We start from the raw sequence: 14456 nt of genomic DNA on the forward strand, positions 1-14456 counted from the left end.
TGTGAGTCAAATGCAAATGATTGTGCTTTGGTTTCAAGTATAGATATATTTCCAATAACAGACCAGAGAACTGAATTCAAAAATCTTTTTTATGCTCATAGATGATCTTTAACATTTCCTCTTTGGTAAGTTAAGTATGTAGATTCTGTCCTAAGAAGATCTTAATGGGGAAACATTCTCAAAAGTTTTATCCTTTCAACTCTTATGGGTGCAGAAAGAAAATGGGCTACCTTCTTGATATATATAACCTGGATATAGATTATATCTATTAGATATTTAATGTCTATGTATATATATATGTATATATATACATATACACACACACACACACATTAGTCCCTTTAATCATACTTTGTTGTTTCTGGTTCTTCTATTACAGTTGGCTTTCTTTTTAGGCAGTTGTTACCCATTTTGTAGCAAAGAAGACTTTTGGCTTTTCTAGGTTAATAAAGTGGACCAAGTCCTGAGATTCAATTCTATTCACCTAGTTTGGGTCATGTGTCCATCCCTAAACCAATCACTGTTGCTGCTGGGGTGGAATGTTTAATTGGCCAGTCTAGCATCACCTAAAAAAACATAGCCTAGGGGCGCCTGGGTGGCGCAGTCGGTTGAGCGTCCGACTTCAGCCAGGTCACGATCTCGCGGTCCCTGAGTTCGAGCCCCGCGTCGGGCTCTGGGCTGATGGCTCGGAGCCTGGAGCCTGTCTCCGATTCTGTGTCTCCCTCTCTCTCTGCCCCTCCCCCGTTCATGCTCTGTCTCTCTCTGTCCCAAAAATAAATTAAAAAAAAAAGTTGAAAAAAAAAAAAAACCATAGCCTAATCTTGGGCGAGAATCAAGGTGTTCTTTTTAGTCAAAATATCCTAATGCAGGAAAGTCTTAGGAATGAATAACGCCATAAAACTTAATGATTTAATTCTGCCATACCAATTACAGTAAAATTTTTTGAAAGAAAAAGTAAAAAAATAAAAACCTGTCAAGTTCTGTAAAACTCTACCAATGGTGAAAGTTGAAAACTTTTTTCTCCCCACAGATCTTTGCCTTTTTTCAGTGTAGCTTCTTGTTTATGAAGTTATACCTCTTTGCTTATATTAGGCTCAAAATGTTTGTGGAATGAATTTGGCCATAGCTTGTTATTGTGGATATAATTGCAGCAGCACCATATTAACTTGAATTGAAAATTGATGTAATTTACTATTTGATTAAAGAACTGGGCCTTCTGTCAGTTTTCTTTTCAATATACATTTCACAGAGAGGAGAAATAAAAGCCTGTGGTGGGATAGGCTTTATGATTACCTCTACTGTGAAAGGAAGGATTGCCATTTATAGTCTTGGGCTAGGGATTATATAGATCAGGTGTGGTCATTTTACAGCAAAATTCATTTCCCAAACAGAATTGGAGTAGTGGGAAGCCATTTTCAACTTATTTCCTATTTTCTTGGACAAAGTAAACCAAACCAGCAATGGGTGGGCAGACCTGGTGTGTGATAATTGTTTATTGCTATAAAAAGAATTCCTTGACCCCTACCTGGCCCTCTCAGCATACTTCAGCAACAGCTCTTGCAACACAAAGTGAGCCAAAATCAAAATGGTGAACTATTGCACTAACCCTGCCATTCCTGGTATTGTACTTTCATCTCCACTTTAATGGGATCACTTTAAGCCTGTGAAGAAACGTTTTTGCATTTTGATTTAATAGATAGCTGCTGCAGCTTGTATTTATTCACTAGTAAAGACAAAACATTCCTTTTTTTTTTTATTTGTTGGCAGTTGATGGATGGTTATAGGCAGCCACATCTGAGGAAATAAGTGAATTTCTCATTACATATATAAGTGAATAATCTTTACTCTGATTATTGTATAAGTTATGCAAATATGGTTTTTTTTTTTTTTTTTTTTTTTTTTTGGCATCAGAAATGCAGTTGAATGGAATTGTTTTAAAGTGGTCTTTACTTTCAAGGCCTGGCAGAACATGAAGCTGATATAGGCTGTATTTATGATTACTTTTTGGACTCAGTCCAATCTGGATTTAAATATATTAAGAGTACATGTGACTATGAGGAAATGTAGATCATTAAAACTGCATTTTTTATGGAGCCTGATTTTACATTTGGACTGATTAATGAGTTTCTGTGGAGTAAAAATAGAGCACATTCCACCAAACCACTTTCTAGATTTTATCAGTGGACCCATTGCCCTTGGGGTAGTGAAAGAATTCTCTTGTCCAGTTTGTTAATGATTCATTACAGCAATGACAATTCTACATTTTATTTGAATTAATCAATTTCTTAGACAATGGACATAGAGTTGGAAATCTGACTTGTAGTTTGTAGCTACAAGTCATTTTCTGGCCAAAAATGTGCTTTTTAACATTTATGACATGTTTCTCATTAATTAAGGCAGAGTCCCCATATTTACTAATGAAATACTTTGAGGTCTTCTAATCAAAGCTTCTGCATACTGATCAGGTAATTCAATTTTTAAATAAATTTTTAAATACAACTGTGGCAAATCATTAAATAATTCAAATATAGTGAGGTCAACATTATATTTTAGTTTTACTTTTATCTTTTTTCTTATGTTACTCTCAATACTGTAGTGTTTTGGCAATCATTCAACTAATGCTTAATGGAGCATATACTCTGTGTTGGTGATGGATATACAGTGCTAAAACAGACCTGAATCTATCCCTCATAGAACATAGGTTCTAGTGTGGGAAACAGATGTTAATTAAATAAACACATAAACACATGTTGGCAAATTGTTAAGTGATCTGAAGAAGAAGAATGAGGTGCTAGGAAATGAAACCCTTTTGGTTTGAGAGAGATCAAGAGTGAGGGAGAAACTTTATGTCACTTAAGAAAGGGATCCATCTGAAAAGAAAAACACAACAAAACAACAAAACAAGAAAGGGATCCATCTATTTCTGGATATTTCTACTCCACGTGTGGGGCTTTAGTCCAGGCAGCCTCCTCCTGCTGTGCCCACTTCGAGTTGTACCCCCTACGTCTGTCCCCATATTGCTCCTCCTAAATCAGATGTAAGGAAATATATGTTTCTCACATACATATGTTTATTACAGGCAATCATACATATATATTACATATATGATTATATGTATATAAACCTGTTTTCTCCAGCTAATGGTAATGCTTTTCCATGTCATTAAATATTTTCCCATAAGTTATACAAAGACTTTTTAAAGGAATATTCTGTTGTTTTCAGAAAATGTTTTTTTCCTTCCATTTTTTAGATTTTTGATAAACAGTGCTAAGGTGAACAGTCTTAAACATAAGTGGTACATTAGTTGATAATTATTTTGTTATGGTAAGTTCCCAGTTGTTATGATACTGGTGACAGATTATTCATATTTTAAAAATTACTACCCATTTAAAAGTTTTGTTATATGTTAGCAGATTGTTGGCAGGATTTGTTTGTAATATGTCATGGATTGGATTAATGCAGCTTTATTTTTCTATTTGTGAGTCTGAAGTCAAGCAGCTAAGAGTAAGAGTCGTGGAGGTTAGTTCTGCGTGTTGGATCCTTGTTGGCCATAAGCTGATTTAAATCCCATTTTTCCCTTCTCGATTCCACAGAATAATAATAAATGTCTTCTTATAAGAATTATATGTGTTCTGCGTATATTTTCCTATTGAAGGTGTAATTTTGGCCAGGGAGAAATCGAAGAAACACTTAAAATCCATGTGTGTTTTTCTGTCCTCTCTTTGTTTTTCTTCGTGCTCATGTTGAGTATATTTACCCTTTTTCTGCATTAAATAATTTCACAAGTTAATAACAGAGAAAAGATATCAGCAGTGCCAGACACATTCTCACACTTGAGTGGAAATACAGGAATTGCCAGATAAAGTGAATCTGAAAAGCTGCCTTATTTACTTATAGTGCTACTATGTGGTTTTCTAAGGAAGTGTACTGAGAAATAAATATGTGTTGTCAGTTAATTTTATAATTTAAAATATCTTATTTCCAACAATATTATTTGTTTTTCTTTTAACATTTAGTGTTAAATTTTTGACCATATTGTTCACATTAGGAAGCCTGAAATAAATTGTGTTTCTTCCAAAGGCATTAATTTTTCTGTCTAATTAGCTTTCATAAAGTTGTTTCCCATTTTAGAAGTAGTATCGGAAATTTCTTAGGTGGCAAGAGACATGTGATCAGAGTGCATTGAGTGTGGGTAGTGTTTGTGGCATGGCTGTTAAATAAATAAGGTTTTATTTTTCCTGAGACTTACATTCAAAATTCAGTATGACATATAGGATTTAAAAATATGGTAACCTAGAATTTATTTGAAAGCTGTTAGCAGGTTATTTTTGTTTCTACTAAGCAAGAGCACCCTTAATATATATTATTCAGAGCTTCTATTGTGGGGACTGTGCATACATGGCTGTTTTATTAATTTTTTTCATTTCCTCCTCCCTTTGCCCCTTTATGAAAAACAATATTTCTTCATTAATATTTTCCTACATTGATATTAGCGTTTGAACTGTGCAAAAAAGATGGAAGAAAGTTAGGGGATGCTGCCTTAATCTCCAGTTCTCTTCTCCAGAAGTGGAGAAGAGGTGAACATCTTTCATATCAGTGAGATGTTTTTGAACATGGCCAGCATTCTCTTGTGAACCCTGGAAAATGGCTGGTTCTCTGTCCAGCCCCTTGCATTACTCAACAAGTTCCTATGTACTCTGTGGTTCCTCAGTGAATGGGGAATTGAAAATCCCAGGGAGGGAGGCTGGTAAGTAGGATGAATCTCACATCAGTTGAACCTTTTTTTTCATTCACTATCCTTGCAACATCCAGTAAGTCACTTAGTATTTTTGTGGCCTAATTTCTTATCCATGAATTGTGGTGATTGGAGGAGATGATTTACTTTCTGGGGTTCATTCCAGGTGCAGGATTAACTTCAAATTGTGTCCATTTAGTCATGTAGAAAGAAATATCTGATAGACTCAAAAGTGGAAGTTAATATATCTAAGCATTATAGAGAAGGATTATATGTTGTATACTTCCATGCCATTTCTCTTGGCTCTGATACATGGTCTTACAGACTCCTATGAGCAAATATTTATAGTCATAAAACACTTAGATCCTAAGAGTCTATAGAGCACTATTTTTAATCTGATCTCGCCCAAATTTATCATCCATAAAAATGTGAAATGCAGTGCATGAATTCAGAACAAAATAACTTCATCTGTCCCTTAATGCTAAAGAGTTCAATTTCATGCTGTGTTTTACATGGCACAGCAGGAGTGGATTGTTTAATATCTGTAACTCTGAACTTCCACAGCCTTTCTATCAGATCCTCAGGTTAGTGTTGAGAAGCAGAAATTCTAAAAATAATTTCTACAGAATCTTTTGGAGACCCCTGGAGCAAGCTATTTGAATCCATTCCCCTTCTTTTGCATAGTTTTTCTTTGTCTGTTTGAACAGCAATCCCATGGGTCAGAAAGATAAAGTTTCTAGTCCCATACCTTAAATTGCTTTATAATTGCCTTACTTTATAAGGGAGACATATCTTGGCATGGTGAAGCCTAAAAATACTCAGAAGAAATTAATCTGAACCTATTAGAAGTAGAGGGAGTGGAGGAAATGTACTTTGGAAAATTGTTAGCTAGACTGGATAAACTCTGTCAACATAGTATGATATCATGCATAAAAAGCAAAAATAATGAGACCCAGACATTTGTTCTCAGCTACAATTTCAGTTTGGTTTTGTGACATAGAAAAATAATTTTGAGATGGAAAAAATATGTCCTACATTTAAATTAAAAACTAAGATGAATTCAAAATGGTTTGATTTTGGAATTTCCATAGTAGAGTGGGTAAAGAATATGGAAATTATTTTAGGTTTGAATCGGGTAAAGGATGTATAACTTGTTAGCTGTATGACTTTGGCCAAATTAATTTAAATTCTCTGAGCCTCTGTTTCCTTATATGTTAAAAACCAGGTTATTTACTGAAAAAATATCTAATTTTTTAAAAAAGTTTATTTTGAGAGAGAGAGAGAGAGAGAGAGAGAGAGCACGCATGCGAGTGGGGGAGGGGCATAGAGAGAGAGGGATAGAGAGAGAATTCTAAGCAGGCTCATTCTGAAGGGCCTGATGCCAGGCTTGAACTCACAAACTGAGAGATCATGACCTGAGCCAAAATCAAGAATCAGAGGCTTAAGTGACTGAGCCACCCAGGCACCCCAATCTCTAAATATTTTATATATTTGATCCTCTGAGCACCTAGAATGCATTTCTTGGTAACTCAATAAATAGAGCGTATATTTTCATATTTAGAATAGAATGGAAGGGAGGCAGAAGTATCTGAAACAATTCACAATAATGATTCATTAAAATTAGAATAAGAATTTTGGTTCTGGTATCATACTTTTTTACTATGACTGTGAAATATCTTTTTGGTCTTTTTGGTTTTTATTTTTATTTTTTTATTTGAGAGAGAGATCATAAGCGTGTGAGTGGGAGGGGGGCAGAGAGAGAGAGAGAGAGACTCTTAAGCAGGCTCTACCTTCAGAGCAGAGCCTGACTTGAGGCTCCATATCATGATCCTGGGATCATGACCTGAGCTGACATCAAAAGTTGGATGCTTAACCCACTGAGCCACCCAGGCACCCCAAGGGAACTTTTAAATATGTCTATGAGAACAAAACATGGAGAAATTTTTTTCTGGGGGGGTATTCTGGGACCTCTCCCACCTCCTGGAGCTTTCAAGCATATTGTGCACCTTGACAAAATCATGGTTTTGTGAGTTCTGCAGATAGTCATTGGGAGTGGAGGTGGGGAAGGGGGTAGGTAGAGGAGGGGGAAAAACAAGGGATGGTTAGTTAGGCTTCCTGCAGACCTTCCTTCATTAATGGATATAAGGACAAAGGAAAGGGCCTTTGCACTCTTGTATACTGACTTCGTTGATTAATATTGATCTTAGAAATTATATTTCTTTCCCCCCCTGCTCAGTCAGTGTAAATGTAATTATATTGTTTACTTTTCATACACTACGGTGAAAGACTGTTATTTGTCTTTGACTGGTATTACTATATGAAATACAACCCAGGAAATCAAAGTGATATTCAAATATTATTTTTTACCTTAATTAGATCTAAATATTTTAAAACTCTGTTTCCTGTATTAAAATAATTATTATAAATTGTTCAGGTAATTATAATAATTTTCTCCCAAAATTACTTGTATAAGAGAGTACAGGTACAAATGAGTAATGATTGAATAAGGACACAGATGAAATAAATCAGTGTTATAATTGATATTATATATAACCAATGGGTCCATTGGGGTGTACAGTGATGGGTGTATAGTGTATTCCATATATGAAGTGGCAGGAAACAGAGAATTTTTCTGTTCTACTATTAGATCAGTTTCTTGCAAAATTTTTAAGCTTTTTTTAAGCTATTTGAAGAATCGTATGGCTCTACCATCTTGGAAAATCAATTCTGTAAAATACAAGTATTTGAGTACAGACTAAAACGTAAAAAATTTCTTTGATTTATCACAACATTTTGAGTTTACTTCAGCTTTGTTTTGTTTTGTTTTATTTTGTTTTATTTATTTATTTTTTTTTGCAGGGGAAAGAGGGAGACCACAATCATGGTCACATTTAAAGAGCTCAGTTGATCAAGTATATTTAAATACTTTTTGATTTTTGAACTCCTATGAGAGAGCTAGGAAAACATTTTTATATGAAGGAGACAACTTGGTTTTTCTCAGCTAATAAGCAGAACTGTAGTCAGTCAAGCTTCAGCAGGCATATACAGCAGTGTGGCTACTGCTTACTAATCATATTAAACATAGTTATATTCATTGCTCTGCCAGAATAACCAGTATGGACTTTTTAATGTCTGACTTCTTTAGCTTAGCATAATGTATGTTATATTCATTTACATTCATTACATTGAGTCTAATTTTACTTTTTTCTAATGTACACTTTCTTTTGAGACCACAAAGAAATGCTGGTCTGTTTGGAGTATGCCAAAGAGGCTGGAATTTGGTTCAGATTTGTGACTGGTAATGAAAACTTTATAAGAGAATGAATGTGTTATAGAAGCAGAATATTCTACTCATCTTTTGGAATTTATTGTGAAGAGTTTCAATATGAATAGATCTCTTTATATTTTTTACAGTTAATTAGCACATTAGATACTTTAAAAAAATGTTTATTTATATATTTTGAGAGACAGAGAGAGTATGAGTAGGGGAGAGGCAGAGAGAGAGAATCCCAAGAAGGCTCCATGCTGCCAGAGTCCGACACTCAACCGACTAAGCCACCCAGGCACCCCAGTGTTAAATACTTTTTTAGAAAAAGTTCTTAGGGACACCTGGGTGGTGCAGTTCATTAAGCATCTGACTTGATTTAGGCTCAGGTCATCATTTCATGGTTAGCGGAATTGAGCCCCGTGTCAGGCTTCATGCTGACAGTGTGAAGCCTGCTTGGGATTCTCTCTCCCTCTCTCTTTCTCCCTTTCTCACTTGCATGTGTATGCACGCGCGCGCACACACACACACACACACACGCACACACACACACACACATGCACTCTCTCTCAAAATAAGTAATAAACTTTAAAGGAAGAAAAAAGGGTTTAAATTCCAGTTCGTTAGCATGCAGTGTAATATTAGTTTCAGGTGTACAATGTAGTGATTCAACACTTCCATTAAACACCTGGTGCTCATCACAAATGCACTCCTTAATCAGATTTCACCCATCCCCTCACTCACCTCCCAGCTGTTAACCATCAATTTTTTCTTTATAGTTAAGGGTGTGTGTTTTTTTGGTTTTTCTTTCTCCCCCCACTTTGTTCATTTGTTTTCTTAAATTCCACATATGAATTAAATCATATGATATTTGTCTTTCTCTGACTGACTTATTCACTTAGCATAATACTCTCTAGCTCCATCCATGTCTTTGCAAATGGCATGATTTTGTTCTTTTTGATGGCTTTTGATATATATATATATGATACACACACACACACACACACACACACTACCTGTTCTTTATCCATTCATCCATGGACTATTGGGGCTGTTTCCATAATTTGGCTATTGTAGATGCTTCTGCTATAAACTCAAAATGGATTAAATACCTAAATGTGAGACCTGAAACCATAAAAATTCTAGAAGGGAGCACAGGTAGAGATTTCTCTGATATCAGCTGTAACATCTTTCTATATATGTCTCCTGAGGCAAGGGAAACAAAAGCAAAAATCAACTATTGGGACCTCATTAAGATAAAAACTTCTGCACAGCAAAAGAAACAATCAGCAATACTAGAAGGAAACATACAGAATGGGAGAAGATATTTGCAAATGACATATCTGATAAAGGGTTAGTATTAAAAATATATAAAGAGCTCAAATTCAATACCCAAAAAACAAATAGTCCAGTTAAGAAATGGGCAGAAGACATGAATAGATACTTTTCCAAAGAAGACATATACATGGCCAATAAACACATGAAAAGATGCTCAACATCACTGATCATCAGGGAAATGCACATTAAAAACTGCAATGAGCTATCACCCCACACTTGTCAGAATGACTAAAATCAACAATACAAGAAACAACAGGTGATGGCATGGATGTGGAGAAGGGGGAACCCTCTTGCATTCTTGGTGGGAATGCAAACTGGGGTGCAGCCACTGTGGGAACAGTATGGAGGTTCCTCAAAAAGTTAGAAATACAACTTCCCTTCAATCCAGCAATGTCAGTACTTGGTATTTACCAAAAGAATACAAAAATACTAATTCAAAGGGAAGTGTGCACCCTGAAGTTTGTAGCATATTAAATACTTCCATGCATTGTTTGTATCTGGTGAACATGTAAAGAGCAAAAGCTCCTTCAGCAATTTTTGTAGAATCTTAATAGGTTCTATACTTCTACAAATAGAACAATAGCCTTTCAATAAATGCTGGCTTCACTAACTGCATAATGCATCTGTTTCCTAAAATTGTCTTTGTTTAACATTTGTTTGTTTAATGTTTCTTAACAACTTTTTAGATGAGGGCACATTTCCGTTAAAATAATTGATTAAATTTCATAAAAATATGTAGCTTCTCCATTGGAATATATTGCTGGAAGTAATTGATCAGAAATTTTAACCTGTAAATCTGAGTTCATTTTGCGAAATATCATTCGTCATTCATAGTCAGCAATAACTAGGTGTAAATGTAGCAGAGAACATATTGGGAATCATATTAACACAGTTAACTGGTAACACAGTTAATGAGTTAACTGATAACACAGTTAATGAGTTAACTGTGTGGTAATTTCCCAAAGAGCTAGGCCTTTTTCTTCTGTAAGTTTGGGATGATGCAGGAAAGTTATTCCATTTATATTGAGTGGGTGGTTGTTTAAGTAGATGTGAGCTAAAGATGGAGATTCAGGAGTATTAGTGGATTGCTAATAACGTAACTTGTTTTAATGCTAACAAATTTTCCAGCAGGTTATTATTTACATGTGTAAAGAAAGAAGAGTGTTTAGGGTTTGGTTATAACTGAGTTAAAAATGGATAAAGGATTTAAGAATAGGAAGGGATGAAAGAGTTGCAAACCTGGTAGATTGTAGATCAGCTGGTCAAAAACAGGGTAAAGAAGGACTTATTACAGCCTTGCCAATTTAATACCCACATTCTGTAGTTAAGATTTCTGTTGGTGCTCTACCCCTGGAATTGTCTAAACATATTTTTCAATGAAGTATCTGAATTTACTGAGCATTAAATTATCTGTTACAATAAAAGGTAGTTTGATAATTAGAATAAAATTACATTTCAGATCTAGTTATTGATTTGGGCCTTAATTACTTATCACTATCAGTCACATTTTTGGTTAAGTAAGAGGTTGCTATGCTTAATGCTGAGCAATGTCTTTGTTGCTTAATGTAGGAATAAAGAATAATTTTGCCTAATTATGTTAATGATACATTCTTCTTAATTCTTACTGTCATAGCTAAAAAACATGGGTTGTTAGAAAACAATGAAATGGAAAATACCTCTGTTCTCTTTGTTCTTTATGAAATACTCTTTCAAGGGATAGCTTGTAACATGCAAACTTTTGGGCTCTCTAAAAGCGAATAACAGTGATTCCATTGAACATGTGGCATTTCTACATTTTATGTACACTCCCGTATTTTCATACCTTATATACTTGGAGATGTAAGATGTTTTTGCTGTCTGTTGGATAGGAAGTGGAGGTTACTGAATTTCTGATCTGAAATGGAAATTTTGTTGTGCCTTGGAGATAATTAACTGATAACCTTCAAGAATAATAATTTATTTTGGGGAGGGCTAGATTTTGGTATAAAAAATAAGGTGTTAAAAACTAGCTTTTCGGGCTAGTATCCAAAATCTATAAAGAGCTCACCAAACTCCACACCCGAAAAACAAATAACCCAGTGAAGAAATGGGCAGAAAACATGAATAGACACTTCTCTAAAGAAGACATCCGGATGGCCAACAGGCACATGAAAAGATGTTCAACGTCGCTCCTTATCAGGGAAATACAAATCAAAACCACACTCAGATATCACCTCACGCCACTCAGAGTGGCCAAAATGAACAAATCAGGAGACTATAGATGCTGGAGAGGATGTGGAGAAACGGGAACCCTCTTGCACTGTTGGTGGGAATGCAAACTGGTGCAGCCACTCTGGAAAACAGTGTGGAGGTTCCTCAGAAAATTAAAAATAGACCTACCCTATGACCCAGCAATAGCACTGCTAGGAATTTACCCCAGGGATATAGGAGTACTGATGCATAGGGGCACTTATACCCCAATGTTTATAGCAGCACTCTCAACAATAGCCAAATTATGGAAAGAACCTAAATGTCCATCAACTGATGAATGGATAAAGAAATTGTGGTTTATATACACAATGGAGTACTACATGGCAATGAGAAAGAACGAAATATGGCCCTTTGTAGCAACGTGGATGGAACTGGAGAGTGTGATGCTAAGTGAAATAAGCCATACAGAGAAAGACAGATACCATATGGTTTCACTCTTATGTGGATCCTGAGAAACTTAACAGAAACCCATGGGGGAGGGGAAGGGAAAAAAAAAAAAAGAGGTTAGAGTGGGAGAGAGCCAAAGCATAAGAGACTCTTAAAAAACAGAACAAACTGAGGGTTGATGGGGGGTGGGAGGGTGGGGAGGGTGGGTGATGGGTATTGAGGAGGGCACCTTTTGGGATGAGCACTGGGTGTTGTATGGAAACCAATTTGACAATAAATTTCATATATTGAAAAAAAAAAACTAGCTTTTCCAATTACTGATCTGAATTTCTGAAGGAAATATAAATTAATATATTTGCTTGTGTTTTTAAAATGAATCATTTTTGTTATTTTGATTATTTTAGTCCAAAATGCTTCATTTTTTTATTTAGCTTTCTGGCTCTGTGCTTGTGCCTTCAACACTTTCACAACCATTTTATGCTTATCAATAAGGAAAGCATGCTTGATCCTGTCATGAACACACTTAGCACACATGGAACCACCATATGCCCTGCTGATGTGTTTTTTCGTTCTAGACAACCTCGTAAGACTTAGGTCTCACAGCACGAACTCCTCGAAGTCAGCCTGGGTACACGCCACATATGGATTTTGGTACTTTTGCAGCCTTCTTGGTATAAAGGTAAATGATTTTATACCAGGGGGTTTGGCACAGCCTAGTTTTGTTAGAGGCTGTAGTGTAGGACAGCCTACAATGGTATGTCAAATTCTGGACCATTTTGAATGCCTGTAGATGCCATCCCTGGAAGAGGAAAAAAGGACTGAGTCATTTTTATTGTGTGCAGTTTTGTTTTGTTTTGTTTTGTTTTTTTAAAGTAGGCTCCATGCTAAGTGCAAAGCCCAACGCAGGGCCTGAACTAACGACCCTGAGGTTAAGACCTGAGCCAAGTTCAAGAGTCAGATACTCAACCAACTGAACCACACAGGCACCCCTATTATTAACTTGAATTTGTAATGGATCTGAGAAAGGACATCATATTACATTTATGTAATATTCTTACTATTTTTTTTTAATTTAAATCCAAGTTAGTTAACATATAGTATAATAGTAATTTCAGGAATAGAATTTAGTGATTCATCACTTACTATAACACACAGTGCTCATCTCAACAAGTGTCCTCCTTAATGCCCTTCACCCCTTTAGCCCTTTCCCCCACCCAACACCCTACCAGCAACCTTCAGTTTGTTCTCTGTATTTACAAGTCATTTATGGTTTGTTTTCCTCTCCATTTTTATCTTAGTTTTTCTTCCCTTCCTTTATGTTCACGTTTTGTATCTTAAATTCCACATGAGTGATCATATTATATATGTCTTCCCCTGATTGACTTACTTCGCTTAGAATAATACACTCTAGTTCCATCCACAATGTGGCAGATGGCCAAGATTTCATTCTTTTTGATTGCTGAGTAATATTCCATTGTACTCCACATCTTTTTCCATTTATCAGTCAATGAACATTTGGGCTCTTTCCATACTTTGGCTATTGTTGATAGTGCTGCTATAAACATTGCGGTGCATGTGCCCTTTTGAATCAGCCCTCCTAAATCCTTTAGATAAATACCTATTAGTGCAGTTACTGGATCACTGGGTAGTTCTATTTTTAATTTTTTGAGGAACCTCCATACTGTTTTCTAGAGTGGTTGCACCAGTTTGCATTCCCACCAACAGTGTAAAAGGGTTCCTCTTAACTCTGCATCCTTGCCAACATCTGTTGTTGCCTGAGTTGTTAATTGTAGCCATTCTGGAAGGTGTGAGTAGTATCTCATTGTGGTTTTGATTTGTTTTTCCCTGATGATGAGTGATGTTGAGCATTTTTTCATGTGTCAGTTGGCCATCTGGATGTCTTCTTTGGAGAAGTGTCTATTCATGTCTTTTGCCCATTTCTTCACTGGATTATTTGTTTTTTGGGTGCTGAGTTTGATAAGTTCTTTATGGATTTTGGATACTAACCCTTTATTTGATATGTCATTTGCAAATATCTTCTCTCATTCTGTCAGTTGCCTTTTAGTTCTGCTGATTGTTTCATTTGCTGTACAGAAGCTTTTTATCTTGATGAGGTCCCAATAGTTTATTTTTGCGTTTTTTCCCTTTACTTCTGGAGACATGTCAAGTAAAAAGTTTCTGTGGCTGAGGTCAAAGAGGTTGTTGCCTGTTTTCTTCTCTAGGATTTTGATGGTTTCCTGTCTTATGTTTATGTCTTTCATCCACTTTGAGTTTATTGTGTATGGTTTAAGAAAGTGGTCCAGGTTCATTCTTCTGCATGTCGCTGTCCAGTTTTCCCAACACCATTTTCTGAAGAGACTTTTTCCATTGGATATTATTTCCTGCTTTGTCAAAGATTAGTTGGCCATACGTTTGTGGGTTGATTTCTAGGTTATCTATTCTGTTCCATTGACCTATGTGTCTGTTCTTGTGCCAGTACCA

The 14456-nt window shown here is 35.7% G+C and overlaps 1 protein-coding gene and 1 pseudogene across 16 annotated transcripts in view; one reads left to right on the forward strand and one right to left on the reverse strand.

The window, feature by feature from the left end:
* The window catches only part of KDM4C (lysine demethylase 4C), a 432339-nt gene that overhangs the window by 195552 nt on the left and 222331 nt on the right, over positions 1-14456 (forward strand). The gene's annotated exons all lie outside the window — the stretch shown is intronic.
* On the reverse strand, positions 11359-12750 carry LOC125925672 (60S ribosomal protein L34-like; annotated as a pseudogene).

The sequence above is a fragment of the Panthera uncia genome, chromosome D4 (assembly GCF_023721935.1).
Source record: "Panthera uncia isolate 11264 chromosome D4, Puncia_PCG_1.0, whole genome shotgun sequence".
Lineage (NCBI taxonomy): Eukaryota > Metazoa > Chordata > Mammalia > Carnivora > Felidae > Panthera > Panthera uncia.